This window comes from Pleurodeles waltl, chromosome 9 (assembly GCF_031143425.1).
Source record: "Pleurodeles waltl isolate 20211129_DDA chromosome 9, aPleWal1.hap1.20221129, whole genome shotgun sequence".
Classification (NCBI taxonomy): domain Eukaryota; kingdom Metazoa; phylum Chordata; class Amphibia; order Caudata; family Salamandridae; genus Pleurodeles; species Pleurodeles waltl.
This window is the reverse complement of record NC_090448.1, coordinates 464,209,298-464,236,465: the sequence shown is the minus strand read 5'-3', so window position 1 is coordinate 464,236,465 and position 27,168 is coordinate 464,209,298.

Sequence of the window (27,168 nt, the reverse complement as noted above, 5' to 3'; positions counted from 1 at the left end):
GCCAAACCCTCAGGATGCAGGATGGCCAAGACCTTCTCCTTCCAGGGAAAGAGAAATGATGGGACTCTGGGAGGGCCACCACCAGTCTTCTTGGCCTGCAGCTGGTGCCAGGAGACCAAGGAACAGGCCTTGCCCCTGAGGTTGTTCCACCTCTTCGTAACATCATCCTTTGTGCACAGGGTGGGGCTTCCAGCATTCACTCTGTCAACTATCCTTTTCCACATTTCCACTTTCCTACTGAGAGGGATGTGCTGGACTTGGGCTCCAAACAATTGTCGCTCTACTCTAATGATTTCATTCGCCATGACTTCCAAAGCATCCTTGGTAAAACATGGGTTTTTGAGGTGTGACATGGTGGTGAACAGAAAACTTTTTTTTAAACGGGTGACAGTGAGTAACTAAACTGGGGTAGTGCAAGAGGATGTGAATGGAGTAAAGTGTGTGTGGGGTGTTGTAAGGGATGGTGAAACTGAAGGGGTGCCTATTGTATAGATTTGTTTTATAACGTGCTATGGCTATTGCAGGTGTGTCAAGTGTGGCAATGTGTGTCAGCTGTGTTGTTTTCAAATTCATCAAATGTGCCATTGTGTATTACTTTGGTGACCGCAAACCACTGTGGTTCCGACCGGCATGGGTGCCTGCCACTGCTTATTTGTGCTTGTAACATGGTCAGTGGTTGACCGCTGTGCTGTCGGGGCTGGAGGACGGACTGCCTATTTCCAGGCCTCCACACCGCTGGTGGTCTCCCTTTTTTGGTTGGCTGTCCTGCCTGTATGACTCATAATAGGGCGGTCTGTGACACCGCCAACATGGCGTTCCTTTTAGGACTGCAAACATGGCGGTCTGACTGCCAAACTCGTAATGAGGTCCTAAATCTTTATGAGTGGACAGGTACCTCAACTTATACGCTGCCAAGCCTGCTTCGAATGCTGGCCACAGCATGAGGCTTTTACTATTAAGCACCTTTAAAAGTCCACAAAACAGGTTTAGCTGGATGTGAAAGTGAGTATATATGACTTTGATAGGATCTTATGAGCTACCCCATAATAGTTAAACTTGCTGAAAATCTTTGAGTTCTAATAAAGTAAATAAGTCCTACTAAGGGTTTTCCAACTGTTGGAAATCCATCCTCATCTAGTGAGCTACGAGTACTCATGGTTCAGCCTTAGCTGGAGCTTTTTAGAACGATATTGATGCTTAATTGAGAACTTCCAAAATAGCTCTCTGACTACTTTGATGCCGTCCTTTGAAAGATACTTCATGGAGTCCCACTGGACATAACTTTGTCTCATGACTGTTATTAAATGTTTAAATAAAACCATTCACAGTGGCACAAACACTTCTTGTAGTGAACAGTGCTCAAACCCCATCAAAAGAGGGTGCTTCAGGTACAGACTTCTCATTTGAGGGAGAGTGGAGAGTTTTAAAGTTTTTCAACATCTTAACCTTTAGAATAGAACCTAATGTAACATTTTCCACATATATTCCTATGGTATTTCTTTCTCTCCCATAACTGCTAAACAATTTTGTCATTTCTCTTCATTTTATGTCATAGATCATAGCATCATAGGAATTGATTGTCCTTTAATTAAACAAGGCATGGAACATTAAGGGGCTAATTTAGAGTTTGGCACAGTGGTTACAATCGTGACGGACTACCCTCTCTGCAAAATTGAAGGTCAGCCCTCCTCTTTTAGATTCAGGTGGACCAGCGGTATGTCAACGGCAGAGACTAGTCCATCTCCGCCTCTGACATACCCTGCCGACATTCTCTTCCGAAATACACCTCCCACAGCCCAGCAGTGTAATGACTATTGAAGGTTTTGCCATTTGGCTGCCCGTCCTACTTAGAGTGGGCGAACAAATGGCAAGTTTCCACTGTCCATTACTGCCAGGTAAAACCTGGCGGCAAAGGACAGTAAAAACTGCAAAATGCCACCCACTCCATTGGTGAAAACTCCCACTGAGGGGGGGTTTTGAGGGGGTCATTGTTTTTATTATTTTCAAAAACAAAATCCCAAAGTGGGATTTTGTTTTAGTAAATAAAGAAAAGTTGAACGCTTGACGCATGGCTCAGTCATGTTGACGGAGCTGTCTGTTAGACTTTTAATACATTTATAGGAATCCCTGTAGCAGCAGCTTCTGGAAATTCTAAAGATGTCCACAGAGAAGTAAAGTAGTCCACAATGAAAAAGGCACATAATCAGTCCACCAAACTCTAAATTACTAATTTGTTTGTGCTAAGAGATTTGGTTCAGGTTTAAGGATTTTGGGGGTTATTACAACTTTGGAGGAGGTGTTAATCTGTCCCAAAAGTGACGGTAAAGTGACGGATATACCACCAGCCATATTACGAGTCCATTATATCCTATGGAACTCGTAATACGGCTGGTGGTATATCCATCACATTTGGGACGGATTAACACCTCCTCCAAAGTTGTAATAACCCCCTTTTTTGTCTTTGTTTTTGAGTTTAGTTTTGGCATAGACATTTACACTTAGGTGTTTTTCTTCAGGCTTAGAGATAGTCATTTATCATAGACTTCTACTTACACTTTAGTGCTGAAGCTAGGTTTGGCCCTGGTACTTATATTTAGCGTGAAAGGCTAGAACTAGACTTATTTATGGCATGAGATTATGTTTACATTTAGGCTTTAGTTTATCAGAGTCACAACAAAGTGTACTACAGCCTCCTAAATGTATCTAACCAGTTACCAGCTAGGCACAAACACCTCGCCCCTGCTACCTTGACGAACACTACTCTGATGAAAACCCTGAAGAGAACAAATACATGTTGTGGTACTACAGTACTCCCACTCAATTTGGCAATTCCTCATTGATTTTTCATGATTTAACTGTTGTGCATCATCACAGAAGAAAACAGTATACAATATTATGAACTCAAAGCCAACCCTCGCTGGAAACTAGATTAATGCCTAAGAGGAAGTAGTGTTTCATGTCTCCCTCTCAAATAACGTTTTGCAGCTGTGTAGAAGCCAAAAGTGAGCCTAAATATGCAAAATTCAAATAAATATATTGTACATACTTTGCAAATATTGGTTAATTCAAAGGGTTTAATAGCAAATTGTGCTTTCATCCACCCTATGGTACTAGTAAATTGGCTTTTGAATGATGAAATACTGAAACAGCCCAATAGGAATTCAAACCTATGACTTTCATATTGCATTGAGATCTCTGCAATGAGCGCATAAACACACTGATCTACCTTTCAGGTGTTACCTTTTTGGAGTTTAATGGATCCACTGTTTATAGTTGCAGATGTCTTTATCAGAAGAACTTCTCCTTTCTGCCAGACACATAGCGGGAGTGAGCTTGCGTTAGGCAGATGGAGTACAGTCCATCAGAATGGAAGAGGACATTATGGTGGTCATTACAACATTGGCGATAAAAGCCACTTACCGCCATGCAGAAGACCGCCAACACACCGCCACGGGCGCGGAATTCCGCCACAGCCATTATGACCTAAAGTCCGGAATCCGCCAAAATCTAGACACCCACACAAGTCCGCTACACCAAAGGTCAGTGATAAACTGGCGATAAGAAATCCTCCACCGTCATGCCAACAGGAATAGGCCCACACTATCACGACCCACGAATCCACGTGGCGGTCTTTCAACCATGGTATTCCATTGGCGGTACACACCGCCGCACTCAAAATACACACACATTTACAAAACAATACACACACCTGATACACATACACACACCACTCCCACACACCCAATACAATATAAAACACCCACCCACATTACCCACAAACCCCTACGACAACAATTGCGACAGAAGGCCAGAAAGAGACACCACCATCTACAAACGAGCATCCACAGGCACTAAACGCCATCACCCACATAACATCCACGCACCTCACACAACACACCACTAAATATCACCCCACAAATCACAACACACTCCACCTCACACAGCACCCACACCACCCGATGGCACCACAAAGACACCCCAGGTTCTCTGAGGAGGAGCTCAGGGTGATGGTGGAGGAAATCATCCGGGTAGAGCCACAGCTATTCGGATCACAGGTACAGCACACCTCCATAGCTAGGAAGATGGAGCTCTGGCGAAGAATCGTGGACAGGATCAACGCAAGTGGACAGCACCCAAGAACTACGGATGACATCAGGAAGAGGTGGAACAACCTACGGGGGAAGGTGCGTTCCGTAGTCTCAAGACACCACATCGCAGTACAGAGGACTGGCGGAGGACCCCCACCTCCTCGACCACAACTAACAACATGGGAGGAGCAGATCTTGGCTATTCTGCATCCTGAGGGCCTCACAGGAGTAGCTGGAGGAATGGACTCTGGTAAATCAAATCTTTACTACTATAACCCCCACACTGCCTACATGCCATCACATACCCCCACCCTCGCCCTCACCCCCATCACTCCTACTCCTCACACATGTCCCAATATCACAACCCACCCATCCCAAACCCAAGCAGTGCATGCAACACCAAAGCATGGACACCCATCACCAAAGCATGGCCACTGCACATACACATTCACCCCCTGAACCTTCATCATACAAGGTCCCACACAAGAATGCAAGCACTGGGGTACACGGTCACCCACCCATTGCACACCATGGCACATACAGATGCAATAAGCATGCTTTTAACCACCTGCAGGACCTCTACCCAACATCACCGTACAGGAGGGTCCAGACATGTCCACTCCACCCACAGAAGAGGCCCACAGTGATGACAGCAGCTCTGTCCAACTGGATCTAGATGACCAGTCCAGCCCATCCGGGACCTCGGGACAGTCGGTTCCCCTCACACTGGCACAAGCCATTACAGGGCTTCCCCCCTCTGGAAACACCAGCACAGCACCCACTCTGCGGGCCCATACCTCTGTCCCCAGGACACGTCAGTCAGCAGTGTGTCCACCACTACAGGGAACCCAGGATAACCCACCACCCCAACAACAACAGGGACCTGGGGGCAGTGGGCACACGGTTCAGGGGACAGGGGCACAGGAACACAGGGGAACTGGGAGGGCTGCTGTGCGACAGGGGGAAGACAGGCCCAGGGAACCCACTCTCCACGAGGCCCTCTCCAACATCATGGGAGCCTACCACTATTCCCAGGAGACGATGGCAACGGTACTGGCCAAGTTTCAGGATACCCCACGGCTGCAGGAGGAACAGTATTTGGGCTTCAGGGAGGAACTCAAATCCATCAATTCCACCCTGGGCACCATTGTAGGGGTGCTGAAGGAACTCGTCAACACCAGAAAGGACACTGTGGCACAACAAGGGGCCCCTGATACTAAACGGCCGGGGTCTCGCAGTGTTCGTAGGTGCACCGGAGTTGGTGGTTCTACTTAGAAACCATAGTGGATTTTCAAGCCTGATGTTTTTCCTGATGAGACCCTACCTTTAATATTTGGAGGGTTTCTGATTGCCCTATTATGGGTTCCTAATTGCTTAAAGGATTAGGTATGTGTTAAGGTCCTGACGAATCGCATAAGATCATTTATTGACTAAAAACAGCGAGAAACATGTTGACCTATTATATAGAGTAACACAGGGGATCCTGTGTTTACCTTTACCTTTACTATTCTCTATTGTGAGATTTAGTGACTGTATTACATTTTTGTTATTTGGGGAACGTAGACATTATTTTACCATATCCCAATTTGTCTTTTTTAATCATGTCAGAGGTATTAAGAATAAATAGCATTTTTTACCTCTAGCCATTTTTAACTACCCTTATACCAATCCTTAAACTACTTTTTGACTGGTTGTGCAGTATTCTCAAAAGATCTCCGGCAAAGAGCCCCCTCATGGGGCCCGTCAGGCATTGCTGCCGGCCTGACGAGGAGCATAGGCCTATGATGAAGCATGTCACCGGAAGGTGAGTGAGGGCTCTTGCTTTGAATATATTGATTTCCATCCAATGCAGAACCATTAGTCTGAAGAAACCCTCTTGTGTTTTGGAACTGTATGTATATTATTTTGATTTGTTGCCCCTGACACTAGCCTGGACGATGAACTGCCCACCACCTCCACCGCTGCCGCTAGTGGACAGGAGGAACCACCACAGGACCACCACACCAGCACCCCATCCCCTGCAGAGGGAGACCCACCCAGCAAACGGTCCCTGAGATCCAGGGCAAAGACAGAGAACGATGCCAAGACCCCTGCCAAGAAATGAGACCACCCTGATTGTCATCCATTTGTCCCACCTTGTCACCCTGTCCATTCTTAACTGCCCCAGCTCCACTTCCTATGCCCCTTTGGACAATGCACTTGTGAGACTGATAGACTAGACTCTGCCATGGACATTCCTCCACCATCACCCCTCACCATTGTACAACCCCCTCCAATATTGAGCACTTAAATAAACACCCTTACAGCACAAAACAATCTGGAGTCTGTCTGTGATTTTGAAATAGTGTATTAGCAATTACAGTGTCAAAATGCTCTTTCAAATGTAATGTCAACATACCTATGTCACACAGCTATAGTCCATGAGGAAACAAAGCAGATGTCACACTGTGGGATCCACATCTGTGAAATCATAAGGGAAAGTGACAACTCAGTGACCATACACTAGGTGAAAATGACAGACAGTAGAGAGATAGTAGATTTAAATTAGATGTAGCAGGCAGGTTTGTCTTCTTACCTGTGTCTCATTGGAAGTATTGCAGGAGCACCGTGTTCCTGTTGTCGATGTCCTCTTCTTCTGCTTCCTCGTCTTCACTGTCCACACGCTCCACAGCTGCCACAACACCTCCATCTGGACCATCCTCCTGCTGAAAAGGCACCTGTCATCGCAAAGCCAAGTTATGTAGCATACAGCAGGCCACGATGATCTGGCATACCTTCTTTGGTGAGTAGAATAGGAAACCAGCTGTCATATGGAGGCACCTGAACCTGGCCTTCAGGAGGCCGAAGGTCCGCTCTATAATCCTCCTAGTTCACCCATGGGCCTCATTGTAGCGTTCCTCTGCCCTTGTCCTGGGATTCCTCACTGGGGTCAGTAGCCATGATAGGTTGGGGTAACCAGAGTCACCTGCAAATGTAGAGGGACAACTGTTAGACACACATTAACTCATAGGGACATCCACAGAACCAGACAACTATTCCCACTGATTTGTGTCCATTTGCTCACCTAATAGCCACACCCGGTGCCTCTGTAGTTGCCCCATCACATAAGGGATGCTGCTATTCCGCAGGATGCAAGCGTCATGCACTGAGCCAGAAAATTTTGCATTAACCTGGGAGATGTACTGGTCTGCCAAACACACCATCTGCACATTCATGGAATGGTAACTCTTCTGGTTTCTGTACACCTGTTCACTCCTGCGGGGGGACCAAGGCCACATGTGTCCCATCAATGGCACCTATGATAAGAAGAAAAGCACGGCACATCACAGGCTCAAGGTGAAAACCATTTATTCCTTGGTGATATATCAGGACAAGAGTCCTCTGATCTCATGAAACACACTAGGTAAGTGGTTTGGAAGCACAGTACAATTTTCATGTTTGTGAAAAATCAGCTGACTCGTGTTTCATCATCATTGACTTTTTCAAGGCTGTGAACATATACAAGTGGGATGTATCAATCACAAGAATTGTCAATGCATAGAAATCAGATTGAATTTTAGTGTTGAGCTGTGAAAACAACCAAAGTTTGTGAGTTGGAAAGAGAAGCCCAGTATCATGGGGTGGTGTACTATGGATCTAGCATGAGAAGAGAAGGGGAATGCCACCTTCTACCCCTGTATGTAGTGAAGCCACCCACAATCTGGAAGACAAATGTGGTCACTGCAATGTGTGTGAATATTCCCTAGACAAAACAAATCATTTTTGCCACAACACAAAAATAACATACACCATCAAGAAATTCATGAATTGTAACACCAAGTTCATTGTTTACTGCATCATTTGTATATGCAAAAAAATATGTCTGTATTACAATCAGACCGTTCAAAGAAAGACTGCAAGAACATATCTGGGCGATTAAAAACAATAACAGGGACTACCCTTTTGCTGTGCATTACAACTCAGCACACCCTCTGCAAGAAAAACTAGACATACAAACACATGGCATTGCTACCCTAGGCAAGTGTCCAAGGGGTGGCAACAAGACTCTCTTCTTGAGACAACTGGAGAGCAGGTGGATAGTCAAACTGCGCACTGTTGAGGGGGGGGCTAATTCTGACAAAGACCTTCATGTCTTCTTATAGACCACTAACCTGTTACAATACACTGATTTTGGAGATGTCACTCGTTTAATGTAATGGTCCACATGTATTATCTGTGATTTCTTTCAACACAATGTGACTATGCATAACTGGTGAATGATAGTACTCCTTGATTATGCATGTCTCTTTTTTACCAGCTCTGGTGGGCTGGTTGTGCACCTGCAGGTCATTTTACCACTCATGAGATGATTTGTGTTAACATATATGTCCTCTGTAATCTCTTTTAATTGTTAAAACGTGACTATCTCTGGTTTGCAAAATATTTTCTGATAACCAAGTTGTAATTTACACATGCCCATCACTTGTCTGTGGGTATACGCCCTCGCTTTAAGTTTCAAACGTCATCGTCTCTGTTTTTACAAAATATTTCGGACAACAAATTTGCCTTTGACACATGCTCACTACTTTTCAGTGGGCATAAGTTCTTTATTTCTTTTTACCTACTTACTCTATATAACTTTTGCGGTGTTTTTTCCTCTCTTGTGCTTTTTCACGTGCACTACTTTCCTCTTATACTTTCACATAGATCTGGGTTCCTTTCCCCTTTCCAAGATGGAAGACTTCATTTCCTGGTTTTTATTAGTCCAGTTTCTATTTTTATTCTCAGTCCTCTTCCCATTACAAATACCGGCGTGATGTTGGCGAACGTCTTATGGGCGACGCCACACACAGACGGCACAGAAGCATAGACCTGTTGTAGGTAAGAGGACTTGGACACATATTCTTCATTTAACCTTTTGACAGTGACACGCGTTTTGGTTTTCCCAGCGCTCGCCGCTATTTTTTGACTACTTTTTACTCGGTTTGAAGGGCGGCTGGGCACCTTGATATCTCCCCGCGTTTGTGCACTTTGAGATAATACACAGGCCTTTTTCAATACGGTTTCTCTCTGTACTTACTATGGTGCAAAAATACGTGTAGCGTGCTTTTGGCCCAAGGGCGTTCAGCGTTTTTGACAAGGGCTTACGCTATACAGAGGCGTATGTTCGTTTTTCTTTGCCTCCACTCAGTTTCTAGTTCTCCCTTCATTAACCTCAGCACACATAATAATTTAGCTGACCTGCCCCCAGAACTCAAACTGTAAATAACATACATTAATTATATATTTTTTCTAATTTTTCTACATTAACAATCGTGGAGTAAATCTCAAAATAATATACAAATAAATATATAAAAATACACTTTTTCTCTTTAAATTTTTTTGAAATTAGTTGCCATTATTATTAGACCCAGGCCCTATTTCCTCCTTCCGCCTTTCATTTTATATTTTTCTGGCTCATTGTTCATTTTTTCCTTCCAGACTTACCATGGTCTCTGGACTCTGACTACATCCATGCCACAATCTGTTCTTATTCTTACAGTTCTTGACAATTGGAGTCCGTCTAAACACAATCATAACTTCTATATTTGAAAAGGTATGTCCGTCTTTTTCCTTTTCAACCTCTCCTTTTTTTTTTTTTAGGCGTATATTATTTGGTCTCCACATAAAACGTAGGTGATGATCACCATTCTTTGAACACCAAAGCCAATATTATTCTCTTTGGGTTTAAGGTACTTTTATGGTTTCTATCATGCTAATTTCTTGGTTCACACCAGCACTGGTACTCTCTCTCTCTTCTTGCCACACACTGTGTCTTCCAGATTGTGGGTGGCTTCACTACATACAGGGGTAGAAGGTGGCATTCCCCTTCTCTTCTCATGCTAGATCCATAGTACACCACCCCATGATACTGGGCTTCTCTTTCCAACTCACAAACTTTGGTTGTTTTCACAGCTCAACACTAAAATTCAATCTGATTTCTATGCATTTACAATTCTTGTGATTGATACATCCCATTTGTGTATGTTCACAGCCTTGAAAAAGTCAATGATGACGAAACACGTGTCAGCTGATTTTTCACAAACATGAAAATTGTATTGTGCTTCCAAACCACTTACCTAGTGTGTTTCATGAGATCAGAGGACTCTTGTCCTGATATATCACCAAGGAATGAATGGTTTTCACCTTGAGCCTGTGATGTGCCGTGGTTTTCTTCTTTTCATATATGGACTGTGACCTTGCCTAGGTAACAGCTTACACACCCTGTGGCTGGGTGTACTACCACTTGAGCACTCCCATTCTTCAAATAAGACTTCTCATCATGAACTTTCGACATCCAAGACAATAGAAACTCTGGAAGTGCGCACCTTTTATACACAGCGACAACTTGTCGATACCATTGTTGAATGGCACCTATGATGTTGGGGATATGTCCCATGGCATAGAAATCACCTTTCACTGAAGGAAAATCCTCCACCTGAGGGAAAACGATGTAGCTCCGCATGTGTTTCAGCAGGGCAGACAACACTCTGGACAACATGTTGGAAAACATAGGCTGGGACATCCCTGATGCTATGGCCAGTGTTGTTTGAAAAGACCCACTTGCCAGGAAATGGAGTACTGACAGCACCTGCACTTGAGGGGGGATTCCTGTGGGATGGCGGATAGCTGACATCAGGTCTGGCTCCAACTGGGCACACAGTTCCTGGATTGTGGCACAATCAAGCCTGTAGGTGATGATCACATGTCTTTCCTCCATTGTCGACAGGTCCACCAGCAATCTGTACACCGGAGGATGCCGCCATCTCCTCACATGCCCCAGTGGACGGTGCCTATGGAGGAGAACAGCGAGCAGAGAGTCAACCAACTCTGAGTTACGTAAACACAGCTTACTCTGAAAATATTCATAAATCAAATTTTGCCTGTAATAGTGTTGCGTTAAGGCCTCGGTATGTGTGACGCAGTAAAAAATAAAGTCATGTGGGCCGCTGAAATGGCGGCTGCCTGACCTGTAAGGTGGGACAAGGGGATATGAGGTAACTGCGCTGGCGTTGTACACCGTCGCGGTAGGCGGTCGAAGACCGTGGCACAATTCTGCATTGGTTAACATTGGACCCTATGGGTCCCAGGAGCCAATGGCGATGTACGCCGGCAGTGACGGTACGCACCGCCGCGGACGTGACCGCCATTTTCACTCTGTTCAATCACCCGATACCTGATCTTCGACAGGAGAGGACCTACACTGCAAGTGCTGCTGTGACCGCAGTCTGGAAAAGACAATGGCTCATGTGTCTGGGGAAAGGGCCCCTGCCTTCAGCACGGAGGAGTTGGAGAAAGTCGTGGATGGGGTCCTCCCCCAGTACACGCTACTCTACGGTCCTCCAAACAGGTAAGTACACTGTGAGCATGCTGTATGGGCAATGCCTGTGTGGAGTGGGGTGGATGAAAGATGGGGGGGGTGAGATTGAGGCGTGCGTGAAACGACGGTGAGTGCATGTGCGTCATGGCAAGGGTAGGGATGCGGTCCAATGACTGTCATGGTGCAGTTGGTAATTACTACTCTTTTTCCCCTGTACAATTCCTTCAGGTCAGCGCCCACCAGAAGAAGACATCTGGCGTGCCATCGCCAAGGAAGTCTGGACCCTGGGGATCTACCACAGACGGAGCACCCACTGCCGGAAAAGATGGGAGGACATTCGCCACTGGAGCAAGAAGAGAGCGGAGGCCCAGCTGGGGATGGCCTCCCAACATGGGAGGGGTGCCCGTCGCGCCATGACCCCCCTGATGTTCAGGATCCTGGCGGTGGCGTACCTGGAGTCGGATGGGCGCTTGAGGACATCACAGCAGCCACCAGGGGGTGAGTACACGCTCATTCTGCTGTTTGAGCGCGCATTGTAGGTGTCTGGGTGGGGGAGGTGGGCTGTGGGTTCCCTTAGGCCAGAGTGAGTTTGGTAGTTAAGTTTCCTTCTTCAGGCAGGCCCTGTGGCACCCCAGCCCATGTGTGTACAGTGCCAACTACACCTAGTCAGGCTCCTGTGACATCCATGTGTGCAGAAATCGGCCATAGCCTTGTAAGCCATGTCCCAGGGATTGAATAGTGGACCTCAAGTGCGCGGCGTAGTGCAGTGGGCTTCTGTGTCTGTTGTGTCCACCTACGGTAGCAGTATTGCATGCACTGAACATGTCTTTCTTCTGTCTTCCCCCCCTTTTTGTGGTCTCCCTGTTCTTGTGTGCATTATCATCAACAGGCGGAGGAGCAGTGGCACCCAAGCAGGAGGGAGCTGCATCCCACATGGCCCTGGAGGGCAAGACTATGGACTCTGAATTCACCAGTGGGACGGAGGGCGAGGGGAGCTCCACGGCGGGGACAGGAGCTGACACCAGCGAGACGGACTCCTCCTCTGATGGGAGCTCCCTTGCGGTGGCAGCACCATCTGTGCCCCCGCATCTACAGGTACAGCCGCCACCCCTCCTACCAGCACCTCCCTCCCAGCAGCACCTCAGCTTTTGCCCCGTGCCCGCTCACCCAGGAGGGTGGGCATCACCTTCGCCCCAGGCACCTCAGGCCCTGCCCCAGTTACCCTGCTGCCCTCAGTGAGGAGGCCATTGACCTCCTATGGTCCCTCACTGTTGGGCAGTCTACCATTTAGACTGCCATCCAGGGTGTAGAGGGCAGTTGCAACAAACCAATGCATTCCTGGAGGGCATTCCCTCTGGTCAGGCAGCCCAACAGCGAGCTTTTCAGACTCTGGCCTCAGCACTGATGGCAGCCATTGTCCCTGTCTCTAGCCTCCCCCCTCCAACTTCCTCCACCCAGATCCACACCTGTGTACCTCAACCTATCCCAAGCACACCATCAGACCAGCATGCACACACCTCAACACACAAGGGAAGCTCTGGCAAACATAAGCACCACACATCCCACAGGCAGTCACGCAAGCATCACACACATGCACACACACCAAGATCCACTGCCTCCACTGTGTCCCCCTCCTCCTCGTCTCCCTCCTCCCTCCCTGTCTCGTCTCCACTCACACCTGCATGCACTACACCCTCAGCCACTACGTCTATCACCAGCACACACACCACCACAGCCCGCTCACGTGCAGTCACCACCCCCACTACCATTCACACATCCCCTGTGTCCTCTCCCAGTGTGTCTGTGAGGCCACCTCCCAAGGTACACAAACGCAGCCACACACCCACCCAACAGCCATCCACCTCACGACAGCCTCCAGCTCATGCACCTTCGCCCATAGTCACCAAATGTACACCTCCTACAACCACTACCTCTTCCTCCACTCCCAAACCCCCTCCATCTACCCATCCCAGTGATCCTAAGAAACTTTTCCTGTCCAACCTTGACCTCTTTCCCTCACCTCCCCACCCCTTCAGTCTCCTAGGGCACGACTCTCCAGGTCCCAACCTAGCACCTCAGCCACAACATCGGCGGGACCAGTGGTGCCAGTAGTCACCGGATTATGGAGTGCACCAGGCAGCAGGGCAGCCAGTGTGGCAAGGAGCAACAGCACGGACAGTCCCCCACCTGTCAAGCATCAAATGTTGGCCAGTGCCCGGCAGGAGAGGGGAAAGAAATCAGCCACCAAAGCCGCTCCCAGGGGTCCAGTTGGGAGTGTGGAGACAGCTGCGACACTCTCTAAGGTGGGGAAAGGGCACAGTAAAACCGGCAAGTCTGGGAAGATCAACACGGCAGACAAGACCGCCAGCAGCCCCCCTGCCACAGACAGGACCGCCAGCAGCAGCCCCGCTGCCCAGGAGGGGACCACCAGCAGCCACACTGCCCAGGAGAAGACCTCCAGCAGCAGCCCCGCTGCCCAGGAGGCGACCGCCAGCAGCCACACTGCCCAGGAGAAGACCACCAGCAGCAGCCCCGCTGCCCAGGAGGCGACCAGCAGCAGCCCTGCTGCCACAGACAGGACCGCCTGCAGCAGCCTCGCTGCCCAGGAGGTGACTGCCAGCAGCCCCGCTGCCACAGACAGGACCGCCAGCAGCAGCCCCGCTGCCCAGGAGGCGACCGCCAGCAGCCCCGCAGGCCAGGACAAGACCGCCACCAGCTGAACCGCTGCCAAGGACACCACCGCCAGCAGCCCCGCAGGCCAGGACAAGACTGACACCAGCTGAACCGCTGCCAAAGACACCACCGCCAGCAGCCCCGCAGGCCAGGACAAGACCGCCACCAGCTGAACTGCTGCCAAGTACACCGCCGCCACAAGCACCGCAGGCCATGACAAGACCGCCACCAGCTCAACCGCTGCCAAGGACACCGCCGCCACATGCACCGCTTCCAAGGACACCGCCGCCACCAGCACCGCTGAACAGCACATGACCGCCACAAGCATCGCTTCTAAGGACACCGCCGCCACCAGCACCGCTGAACAGGACAAGACCGCCACAAGCACCGCTGAACAGGACACCGCCGCCACCAGCACCGCAGGCCAATGAGTGCCAAAAGCTCTGACGCTACTGAGACAGCCACGAGCAGGATGAAGCACTCTGGGCACCAAGGCACCTCCTGAACCAGTGGAGAAGAGCATCCACTACCTCAGTCCTTGGCAGGATGAAGCACTCTGGGCACAATGCCCCCCTCCAGAAGCAGTGGAGAAGAGCATCCACTACCTCAGTCCTTGGCAGGATGAAGCACTCTGGGCACAAAGCCCCCTCCAGAACCAGTGGAGAATGTTATCCACTTGAGAGACTGTGGCTTTGCACTCCCCAGGATTGAACAGTAGACAACCCACCCACTGTAGAGACTTGTGAGACTGTTGCTTTGCACTCCCCAGTATTGAACAGTGGGCAACCTACACACTGTAGAGACTTGTGAGACAGTGGCTTTGCACTCCCCAGGATTGAACAGTGGGCAAACCCCCCACTGTAGAGACTTGTGAGACTGTGGCTTTGCACTCCCCAGGATTGAACAGTAGGCAAACCACCCACTGTAGATACTTGTGAGACTGTGCACTCCCCAGGATGCAGCAGTGGACATGGAGCCCCCTCGTGGATTTGGCGTCATACACTCATCCGGCTGAGGTGCCCCCCCTTCCCTTCCCCCTGAGGTGCCTGTTTTATTTCCAACTGATGCCCCTGCAGTGTTCTCTCCATCTTGTTCGGGTATTGAGTGTGGGCCTCACCCATGCCTTTTGGGCCCAGTGATCCACAGACTATGATGGTGGAATCCCTTGGACTTGTGTTCTTGGTGTATATAATTGTATGTAGTATAAATGTATATATTTGTAAATATTTTTGATGTAGGTAATTGAATATATCACAATTATTCGACTCATTTCCTTTTGTCCTTGCATTCTTCCAGGGGGGGCTGGGGGTGTAACTGTTATGTATCAATATGTATTAGCGTGTGTGTTGTAGTGGGTGAGGGTGAGGGTGGGGGTGTTGCATGTTACGTGTGTGTGTCACTGTTTTTTCTCTCCCCCCTCCCCTGTGTCGTAGGTGCAATACTCACTGTTGGCTTCGCCGCCTGCGTTCGTGCTCCTGGTAGAGGAGCAGGAAGATAAAGGCTGCCAGAATCTGGAGCTCCGGTTCCATGGCATCCTGATTCCTCGTGGGGTGTGTAGAGGTGAGTGTTTTCCCTTCGAAGTCCTGTTTCTGCCGTGTTTTTGTTTGTGGTGAATCTGCCCCGGAAAAGGTGGCGGATTGGTGGGTTGTAATGGTGTGGGCGGTACATTGTCCACCCCCTGTCTGTTGGTGGTTACCGCTGCGGTGTGTGTATGGACCGCCGTGGCGGTCGGAGTGTTAAAGTGGCTGTCTATGTTGGTGGTTTCTGCCATGGTCGTAATTCCATTTTTATACTGCCGGCCTGTTGGCAGTTTTACCGCCGCTTTAACACTGACCTCCAGGGTTGTAATGACCCCCTATGTCTGCCAGCCTGATAGATTACGGTCCACCAAATTTTTAGACATCCACAGGCACAACAGTGATCTCTGTAGCTTAAATGGGAAATCCCACAATGGCGGTTCCTGTCACGTTACAAAAAGTTTAGTGGACTACTGCAGTTGGATTTGCTAGATATTCACCAAATTGTACCAAACAATTTATTTTTCAAAAATAAACTCCCAAAGTTGGGGTACTGAAAAATTAAATAAAATGATCCTCGCACAGAGTTTTTTTCCTAGTGGCAGTCATTTTAAGTTTTTTTTTTTTTTGTTGCGGTTCCCCCACCACCAGATATGAGGGACATTAATAAAGGAGATCACACCCTCCACCCTAAAAAGGGGTCTGATGGCCTCTATTCCACTGGGCATCAGAGGAATTTTTCCATCGATGGGGCCAATAGGGGTTCAGCCGGCGGAAAGCTGTCTGTCTTTCCAACCCTTAATAGGGTGGGCAAACCATCAGTTTGACAGACGGGGTACTCCATCAAGTTTATGACAGAGTACCATATGAAACCAACTGTAAGTCTGACCCATAGGCTATTGTCCATTAACTCATATGCATTTTCTTGATCGACTAGAAACCACTTGCAACTGGTGACCTGGACTTTTTCACTAGGAGTGGAAACTCAAAAATGCATTCTTTTCTAAACAGGGCTTCGGTGTGGTGTATACATCAAGTTAATCTGCTCCTTCCAAATAGGGATCGAAATCTCCTTACATACCGTGAGCACAGTGGTACTTTTTCTGTGCCCAAATCTCTATTTTATGGGTATCACAGGCAGTTGCCCTACATAACTCTCTCGAGTATTGGGCCTGTCTCCATAAACACTATCAAAGTACAACTCTTGAGAGATAAATACTAAGAATTTTTTGTGCTACAATCATATATTAATTATTATTGAACTACTGGCATTCTTCACCACATCTTTACTTTTTAGTCATGTTAAACTATCTTAGAAAGTGGGATCTATTGTTTATTCCATTACTACCATTCACATGACATGATTGTGTAAACATATTATGAAACAAATAATACAAAACAAACATTACAAAACACATTATTCTTATAGTAATACTTTTTTGAAGTCAATGATCACCATAATATGTTCTTTCTCAGTGGGTCCTTCTTTAAGGTAGTCTATTTTTTTAAACAAAGTTGCCTAATATCAAAATGTCTCATACGTAATGTGATTAGGCTTGTAACATCAGTGTTCACAAATCCGTTATTTGTTGAGGACTCCTTATAAGAAGAAAGTCAGCGCGTTTCGGTCTGTTCATGTCTGGACCCCTAAGGACTGTATATGGTTAAGATGCAAGGGGCGGAAGCCCGTTCACCCTCAGGATAAACCCTCAAGGATCACATCAGGGTAAGCGTGGCGCTGATCCTGTCTGGTGACTTGTGTTACACCTGGAGGGGTGGCGTGTCTCTCTGGCTAGTAATTTCTATTACAGTCCACTGTAGTCTTGTGGGTAGCTTCCATTAATTTTATGCAAATCTCTATTTTTGGCATAACCACATTGGGTCAGAATCATCATCGCATGTTAGGATCGTGCCCATTTTAAAAGTTTGAATTTTATTGTAAAGGTTTTCATAAAATCACAGCAAATCCAATCCAATACAGTGAATTATCTGTTTGATTTTTTATTCGGATTCCACAAGACAAGGAAAACCATAAAAGTACACTCTAAGAACAACCTAGTTAATATATTAACAATGAACTCGAAACAGATAGCACAATTCAAACGACATAGTTAATATATTAACATTAAAACTGAAAAAACAGAACCACAAGTCACAAACCCACACCCTATAACTAAACATAACATTTTGAGGTTAAGAGTAAGTACAGACTATCTAAACCTAAAAACAAAAACCTACCTAATGGTCCGCCATGTTAGCGGTAATGAGGGCCAGGCACTATCCTCACGTATAACTAAAACCAGGGCAGGTCGGCTGGACAATAGAAAGACAAAAAATTTAAAAGTGAATTATCTATGTTACTGTCAGCTCTACGGAGTCCTTTTCAAGTGGCAATAATGTACCAAGGTGATCTCACTGTCTGTGCTGGAACTCCCAGCACGTACACCACAAAGAAATGGGCAGGAAATGCTCTTCAGCACACTGCCAGGAAATGTGCACCAGCAGGACTGGAATTTAGGCAAGGGTCATTATCAACCAAGTGACGTAGCTGTGTCCAGGTCTGCCACTGCACTTCATTCCGGTATATGGGTCGGATCACAAACTACTTTATGTTGTCAGTCATAGAAAATGTTAGGTTAATTAAACCCACGAGGAAATATGGAGCAAGAACAGGAGGTGAGCAAGAAAATGATAACCTCTGGCATTGGACGGCTTGGAAAAAGTCCTACAGATGAGAGGCTGTGGTACCACAAACTAGTGCTAGGAATGTCAGTCATAAATCTTTTTGTAGTCTGGGGAGATTGCAGGCACGTGGTGACGTGTGGGCAGATAGGGAAGGAAGCCAGTGGTTATTTCAGCTATTGTCCCATGATGGAGCGACTCGCGACACGGCCATCTAGGGGAGAGAGATTAACAGTCCGCCTGCACAGAATGTGGGAATTTGTGTCAGTAGAAATCTGTGTGAACATCGTATTAATTCACTGCACCATTCTATCTGCTCTTACCGTTGTACTGCAAAACTCGTATCTAATTTATTTGTGAAGCTAAGGGGTTAGAAAAGAACAGCCACAACTGTATGCGGTAATCATGTATTAACACCACATTTAATGCAGATATTCTCTATGCAGGCATATTGTTTATGCACAAGGTTCGCATTAAATCGTCCTTTGCGGTGAGAGCCCCTGGGTCTGAGAGAGAAAACCCGGCTCGGCTAGCTCTCCGGGCAGTCAAGATACAGTGGTTGTTGGGAATTCTAACCTTCGGGTGAACATCCTGTCCCTCCCCATGTTCTACAACGAAGTGATAGCCAGTAAATGCAACACTGCATGAGCAAGGCTATCCTCGTCATGCCATTCACAGATTTTGCGGGAAGGCCTGTGATGGCTGCCTGCTTGTTTGGAACGTTGCATCTGGTTCCCATAATTAGCAAACAGGCACGCCGTCAAAACGCAGTTTGAACTGGAGTAAAAAGTGTAGAGAGGTAGATATATGAAAACACACTGACGATCAAATATAAAACCATGCTTGCAAATAAAATCACTTATTCCACTAATATGCTTCTCTATACAGTGTAGTCATCTAGAATGAGTGATAAAATCACACATATTTTAACCCGCAAAACGGTTCCTATAAGTTAAAACACTTAAAAAAAATATTTAGTAAAACAATCCCTACACCTAAGAGAATGATTGCCTTTTTTTTTTTTTGCAAAGCTACCTATCATGAGTGGAATCCCCCAGTGTGTCATACTACCTCGGGAGACGGCGTTGACCCTGCAAGCCTTTTCACGCCCTACCATAGCAGAGGCAAGTCTTTCCACTGGGGGCCCTGAGGAGATCGCTGTGGTCTCTGGCCCCTCTTTTAGTGATGGGGGCTCACCCTGTTAGGTCTAGGGCCTATTCTTGGATCGCCTCTGCGCCCAGAGGACCTGGGGACCTTCTTCTTCGTGGGGGCAATCAACCGGTCTGCTCGTGCTGTCCTGCACCCTCAGACTTGGTTGCAGGAGTAACAGAAGCCTGCGGCGGAAAGCAGGGTACGAGCATGGGTGACTATCTGGAGACTTCGTACAAAGACTTGTTTCTCACTGGTGCCCTCATTCTGTTCCTCTCCATTGAAGAGGCTCGCAGAGTGCTGTCTACAAAAATAACAGATGATAGACGCAACACAATGCTGAATAAAATCAAACATTCAGCCTCAGTCACAGATCTGGGTTAAATCCATTGCTTTTTGTTCACCATGCCATTCCAATTTGAACCCAGCAATATACAAATCAGTCTTGACCCTTCTTCCCATAAAACAGCCCAGCCCAAACTGCCAGGCCAGGTCCTCCCTCGAACAGAAACTAGCATTCCCACTTAGGGTGACAATTATACAAAGAACAGATGATGAACGGGATGCTGAAAAAAGTCAAACATTTACCCCTAGACACAGACCTGTGATAAACCCCACCCTAGTCCAGCTCTGGCCATGGCAGCTGGAGGTCATCCTTTGTATTCATAATGGTGCTCCTGAGAATGGTACCCAAGCAGGAGTTTGGGGCCTTATTCCATGCAGACTGAGAGATCATGCAATCAGCCCTGATGTTTTTTTTGTTTTTTTTACATTGTTGCATTCCCCAGCTCAAGCCACTTCGGGAGGGCTGTTCATAAACTAGAGTGAGCCATGATGCCCTGTGGGTGACAAGAGAACCATGCTGTCGTCCTTGATTGTCTATTGAGTGGATGGTCAAACTAATTTAACCTGGGCACAGGCAAGTCTAATGTTTGGAAGCCAGGTAAAAAGCAAAATACCTCATTCACAAGAGAAAGTTGGTTGATGCAAGAGCTGACAAGGTAATGGGTTATGCTATGCCGTTAAGTTTTGCTTTTATCTGATTGGCTGACTTCACATGTATATGTATGCCAAACTGGAACATTCAAGAGTTTAGAGCTAATCTAAGCAGAGAAAAGTAATATTGGCAGCCTGGATAGCTTGTAACTGAAACAGGGAATCCATGTTAGTCCAGGACTTACCGTCTAATAGAATTGACCTGAAACATTAGGATCCACAAGATGGGTATCTGGCACCAGGCTGCACTAAGACACTAGTAGACACATTCCCAAGACTATCTAAGCCATGGAATCAATGTTTGCCAGCCAAGGAGTCACTGTATGAGGCTGGCCCTCTATGTAGTGTATACATTTTAGGACCAAGATCATCAGAAATGGTTAAGTACTTTTCAAGATATGAATTTTTGAAGTTTAATAAAACTAGTCTTTTTATGGTAATTACGCTTCATAGGAATCAATGGATGATCACCTTTAAAAAAAACATATAAAATCGTACAGTTGGTTTACTAAGTTCTTCTTTTGCAGGTTGGTCGAGGCGAAGGTCTCTGGAGCTGGTGCAGAGCCACTGCGGGGATCCACTTGGAAAAGCGCTGCAGAGGTAAGTTTAAAGATGGTTCCTTGGGATCCCCTTGGACTGTCGAAGTCACAGGGGGTGGGGAACCCTTAGGGCACAGCAGGTTCTTCAGTGCAGGGCGGCCGGGTGCAAAGCGAATCGGTGAGCCAGGAGCTGTGCACAAGGATGCCTTCAGAAGCAGGAGGTAAGTTGGTTCAAGAATCGTTTGCAGGACAACCTGGGCACTCTGACAGGAGGTCCAAGGTGTTCCTGAAGTCCCTTGAATGGGGCTTTCACCTGGTTCTTTTTCAGCCCTGGACGGGCTGTCTTTCACGATGTCTGATGCGAGCTAACCAATACCTCGGGTATTGGCATAGTTTGGCCGCTGGAGGATGCAGTGCCACCAAACATGGCACACTGGCAGTGTTTGTACTCGCGGTCGTCCGGATGCAGTTTGGTCCAGCTGCAGCATACGGTTCTGGAGTTAGCAGTTGGTCAGTGAAGTGACCCTCACTGACTTGATAGTTTCTTGTGGTTTAAGAGTGGTACCTCGACTTTGGATGGAGTCTCTGGTGATTTGCAAGGCCTAGAGGTCCTCCAGGGTTTTTGTAGCGTTGTCCAGTTGTCCAGCAGCTCCTCAGCGGTGATTGTCGGGTCCTGGGTGCAGCAGGCAGGGTTTGACGCCTTTTCTTTGGTGCAGCAGGTTAACAGTTCTCATGCTTCAGATCTTCTTGGTGCTGGTCTTCTTTTGTCTTTCGAATCTGATCTCCTGGTCTAGGAATGCCCACTAAATACTGTAGTTAGTGGATGTTTTAGGGGGAACCTGGTAGTGACCAATGTGTCTCCTACCTTTGGGTGGCTACACCCACTGAAATGACCATTTCCTGTTAGAAGGGTCACTTCCCTATACCTGATTGGCTATTTTCCTTCCATCCAAGATGGAGGAAAATAAAATGGAGCGTCCACCTCCAAGGCAACACCTTAGGGGTGGTGAATGCCAGGTGGGGCCACACCTTCTACCCTTTGAGTTTTCCGCCGTTGCTACCACCCAGAGTGGAGGTTTGCATGGGGGTGACCATCTGCTGTTAGCAGCAGGCCTGGGGGTCGAGTTTCAAAGGTGGTTAGCCCTTTGATGCTTGCCACCAGGGCAGTGCACATTCCTGAGAGAGGGTGTGTTGGCACCTCCGCCAAGGAAGGGCTTTGGTATACAATCCAGAGAGATGGATCTCTCCCCCAATGTTGTAGATTGGATGGCTGGTGATGGCCGGCTGGATAGAACCAGGCAGCAACGATGCCAGGGTAGTTAGCTTTTGCAGGGGGGGCACCTCTAAGGTAACCCCTGGGTATATTTTATAATAAATCCAACACTGGCACCAGTGGGAATTTATCATCCTGAGTTGTTTGATACCAAACAACCCAGGGTTCAGAGTGGCCATCATGTTGCTGTGAAACTCGTATTGACCATTGTACAGTACATGTATTTAAAAATGGCTGCTCTGTTCACTCACTATGTTCCAGGTTTGGCAAGGACACAGTGGGGGCATATTGCTCATGCAGCTATGCTCTCACATACAATATAGTGCATTCTGCCTTAGGGCTGAAAGGCGTGCCAAAGGGGTGACTTACCTATATGGCATGAACTGTGGGGTGGACAGGGCACACAGGCAGTGTGCCATGTCGAGTTTTCACTTTAGGCTTGCATTAGGGCACTCAGTCTACAGTGGCAGTGCTGGGTGCACCTGGATGCAGGGCCCTAGAGGGTGGCACAATCAGTGCTGCTGCCCTCAGGGGCCTACCGTTAGTACCTCCTGCCCTGAGCACCTACGTACCATATACTAGGACCTTATGGTGGCAGTCAAGGTGTCTCCAATTGTGCCAATGCATCACAACAGTTTAGGGAAAGAGCTCTGACCCAGGGAACCTGGTTAGCAAGGGCCCTGGGCGCAATCAATTTCTAGGCTACATCATACATCAGGCAAAAAGTGGGGGCTAACCATGCCAAAAGAGGCCTTTTCTCACAATCACAGTGGTCGAGAGGAAGTGCTGGACCTGGAACTACAGTATAGTTCCTTTGCAGGATATAAAAAGGCAATGCATGAGTCACACCTAAGGTCTACCAACCCCAAGGGTCAGCTACTGGGCTTTGGGGAGTGCACACTTTCTATAAAGGAAGTTCTTCCCAAACAGAATTTGACCCTTGACCATGTCCACACACAGAGCTTTATTACCTGCTCATTGGCCCTGAGGGGCGCACACTTAAAGTCCTGTGTAGGGCATTAATGGAGACTATGGGGGTGATTCTGACCGCGGCGGACGGCGGTCGCCGCCCGCCAAGCGGTTCCCGCCGAAAGACCGCTCCGCGGTCAAAAGACCGCAGCGGTCATTCTGGCTTTCCCACTGGGCCGGCGGGCGACCGCCGAAAGTCCGCCCGCCAGCCCAGCGGGAAACCCCCTTCCCACGAGGACGCCGGCTCAGAATGGAGCCGGCGGAGTGGGAAGGTGCGACGGGTGCAGTTGCACCCATCGCGAATTTCAGTGTCTGCAAAGCAGACACTGAAATTCTCCGTGGGGCCCTCTTATGGGGGCCCCTGCAGTGCCCATGCCATTGGCATGGGCACTGCAGGGGCCCCCAGGGGCCCCGCGGCACCCCCTACCGCCATCCTGTTCCTGGCGGGAGAACCGCCAGGAACCGGATGGCGGTAGGGGGTGTCAGAATCCCCATGGCGGCGGAGCACGCTCCGCCGCCATGGAGGATTCTCAAGGGCAGCGGGAAGTCGGCGGTACACCGCCGACTTTCCGTTTCTGGCCGCGGCTGAACCGCCGCGGTCAGAATGCCCAGCGGTGCACCGCCAGCCTGTTGGCGGTGCTACCGCCGACCTCCGCCATGGCGGTAATTACCGCCAGGGTCAGAATGACCCCCTATTTGTGCACCTGCTTAGTGATAAGTTGTGTCACCTGCTGTTCAATACAAGACGCATATGGCACATCTGGGCCAGAGAACTGCTCAGGGCGGGTTAAGGGGCCATTGCCAGTGAGTTAGTAGCCAGAGAATTGTTACTTCATCTCCCAAGTATGTGTGTGCCACAAGGGTAAATTAGAATGGGTACACGTAAAATTAAGCATAGGCACCTCAAGTAAGTGTATACCTGGAGAGACCACCTTGTACATTTTAATATTTACCCTGCTGTTGGCGGGTGTTGTAAATATAAAAAATGTGAGTACAGTACAAAGCTATCTTAAGTGCCTCTATTCACGATATACACCAACAGGGTTTTCTGCACCCACAAGCTTGAATGGAAGCACTTGGATTTTACATTGACTGTGTTGTGTCCAATAGTGAGCAGAACACATTTGATCATCTACAGGGAGCCCCAATGCCAAACTAGCCACACATGTTAAAAAGTGAAACTAAGGTGTGTCTAGTACTCCTAAGGTTTTCATTATGAATGGTCTCTTAAGTCTAAGGGGGCTGGTACCAGAGTGACTAGGAACAATCGAAGTATGAGTTTTTAATGTCACCTGGATTTTTCAGCTGCTGAAATTATGTAGTCGCAGCACAACATGCATGTCCTCAATTCAAAAACAAGCATTTACAATGCAACGGGTCTCACGTTTGCTCATGTTAGAGCTGATCGCGTTGTAAACTCCTAACCCGACTTTTCACCTATCGGGCAAAAGTGCATTTATGTACACAACCCAAAAAAGTGAAATTAACTATGTAAAGCGCTCGACTTCTGCCAAGCGAGATCGCGCTCTTAAATTAGAGAAAAAGAAGTCCACTAGCCCAATGGAAAACAGCGAGCCTCGCATGTTTTCTGTACTTGGTCGCTGCGCTCGAGGAGGGTTAGCCACCGGAAAAGGCATGAAGTATGCTTGCCTTCGACTAATGAAAGCAAGCAGATTTTATTAGGTAAGCCCACAAACCAATAAAAAATACTGACGTGAAGTTGACAGGGCTCCGAGCCCTTTTCTAAATACAAAAGCATCTCGCTGCGATACGCATGCGCGAGCGCATGCAACGCAGGCTCGACCCTAACAAGGCTTGCAAGATGGGGGAAGGAATGATAGCAGAATACAGGAGCTGGTTTTCCGTGGCCCTCCCCACCGTCTATGAATAACTGAGTGCACAGCACACAACAGACTAATAGTTGTTGGGTGGCTCCAACCACCAATTGCCTGGAGGGATAGAGTTCAGTGGACTTTGCTGTCCACCCTAGTGGTCAATAGATGTAATTGCCATAGGCCTTGTCTCATAGGATCTGAGCCTTGAAAGTACGATTTCCTTTAGGCCTTTCTGGAGGAAATCTGTTTGGCTGTGCTGATCTCTTTTTTTGGATTTTAGGGTACAGAATTCAGCTGTCTATGGACTCATATCTCTCATGTTTCTTGCACTGCCTGAAAAAAGCGCAGGACAGCAGCTGTAAAGAACTATACAGACTCCAAAATAAAGTAAAAGAACATGATTGCTAATACCATTGTTATGTTAAGTCAAGATTTATGTGATTGACATTTTGAGTTATTTCAGGATATTTGCAAAGAAAGAATGGGAGAAAATTCTACTGTTCATCAAACATTTGTATGTTTCAACCCTCGGTTCAATATCCAGTGCTACAGTACAGAATCAATGGGTATTAATTCGTTTTCACCAGAGGGGAATTACAACTCTAATTTATACTTCAAATGTGGTCTTTAAACTTAGGGGCTTATTTACAGCACTCTTAGCCGTCGGTGGGTCACTTTTTATATGGGAAAAATGGTGCAAGGGGCTTGTAAATAAGCCTCTTAGTCTCATTTAGAGTTTGTTGGGCAGCCTGTCTGGTGGATGCCATTACAATGCCACCCTTGTGAATTATTGCAAAGCTTTCCCTAGTGGCTCCAAACAAAACAAGCATTTGCAATGCAATAGGTATCACATTTGTTTGAGTTTGAGCTATTGGTGGTGTAAATGCATAAGTGGACTTTTTTGACATATAAATTGGTCAACTCTGCTGCACACTGAGGTCCTTTTTGCCATAAAAATCTAGTGGCTCTGTATATCACTAAAGCATTTCTATTTACCTTCTTCCTTTATCTGCAGGTGAAATTAAAAATGTTGCTAATATTTTTTCAGTGTTTTATATTACTATTTTGGGGTTTCTCTTGCTATATATAATATATATGTTTAAAAAGCAATACAAAAATCAACATCGCATTTAAAAGTGAATATTTCATCTACGCAGAGCTGGCTTTATATCAGTGCACGTGGTGTAGCCTCACCGGGTGGTGAGCCTCGATTTGAGGGCGCTAACCTCAAGGAGGCGCTGTGTTAAGCAATAACTTAAAAAACGTGCAATTTTTTTAAAGCACCTGTTGAAAACTTAGTTTGCATTTCAGCCTTCAGGAAACAATTAAAATCTCAAGATACCTCTTGTGATTAATGTTCCTGCCAAGGAAAAAGATGGGAGTTTTGTACAAAGCAGCTACAACTCGCCATACAGTAGCGTAGAGAGTTAGCATGCCTGCTGCAAAGAACAGAAGGATATTTTATGTAAATAACTGAGTGGATTAAAAAAGCCATATTTTACAAGTGCTTTAATAAATGTATGTGAAATTGGTGCTAAAGAAAAATGAGGGGCTCATTTGCCCAGTGGTAGTAAGGAATTCTAAGGAGTAAGTCATGGGGTGGGGGAACCAAAAAACTCTGTTGCACAAGGCAACACCAGCGCTAAAGCAGCCCTGCATCTACATATGGAGTGGTATGAAACAATTAAATAGTCTGTCAATGTGTTAAAGTAGCAGACAGCCATTCACAAAGAAAGCCAGCCCTAAAGATGTGTATCTTTGTGACAACCAGCATCTGTGAATAATTATTTCAGAAAGGCAGTGAAAGATATGTCGGGATGCTAAGCTCCGCACAAAGGCACAACGCTACTTCCTAAGCTTTCAAATTGTTAAGAACAAAATGTATTCCAGCATGCTTTATAATAAAGAGAATATTTCAAAAGAAAGCATTTGCTTTATAAACTTCCACATTGTATTCAACATTAAATAATTTATATGCTTGGTTGTGTGATAAAAAATGAACTTTATTTTATGGCATGTGTTGTTTTGCTTAGGTTTGTAACCCGTTTTGCAATAAATAAATAAAGTTAAATCACCACGCAGCCTACCTAATGCCAATAACTCACATT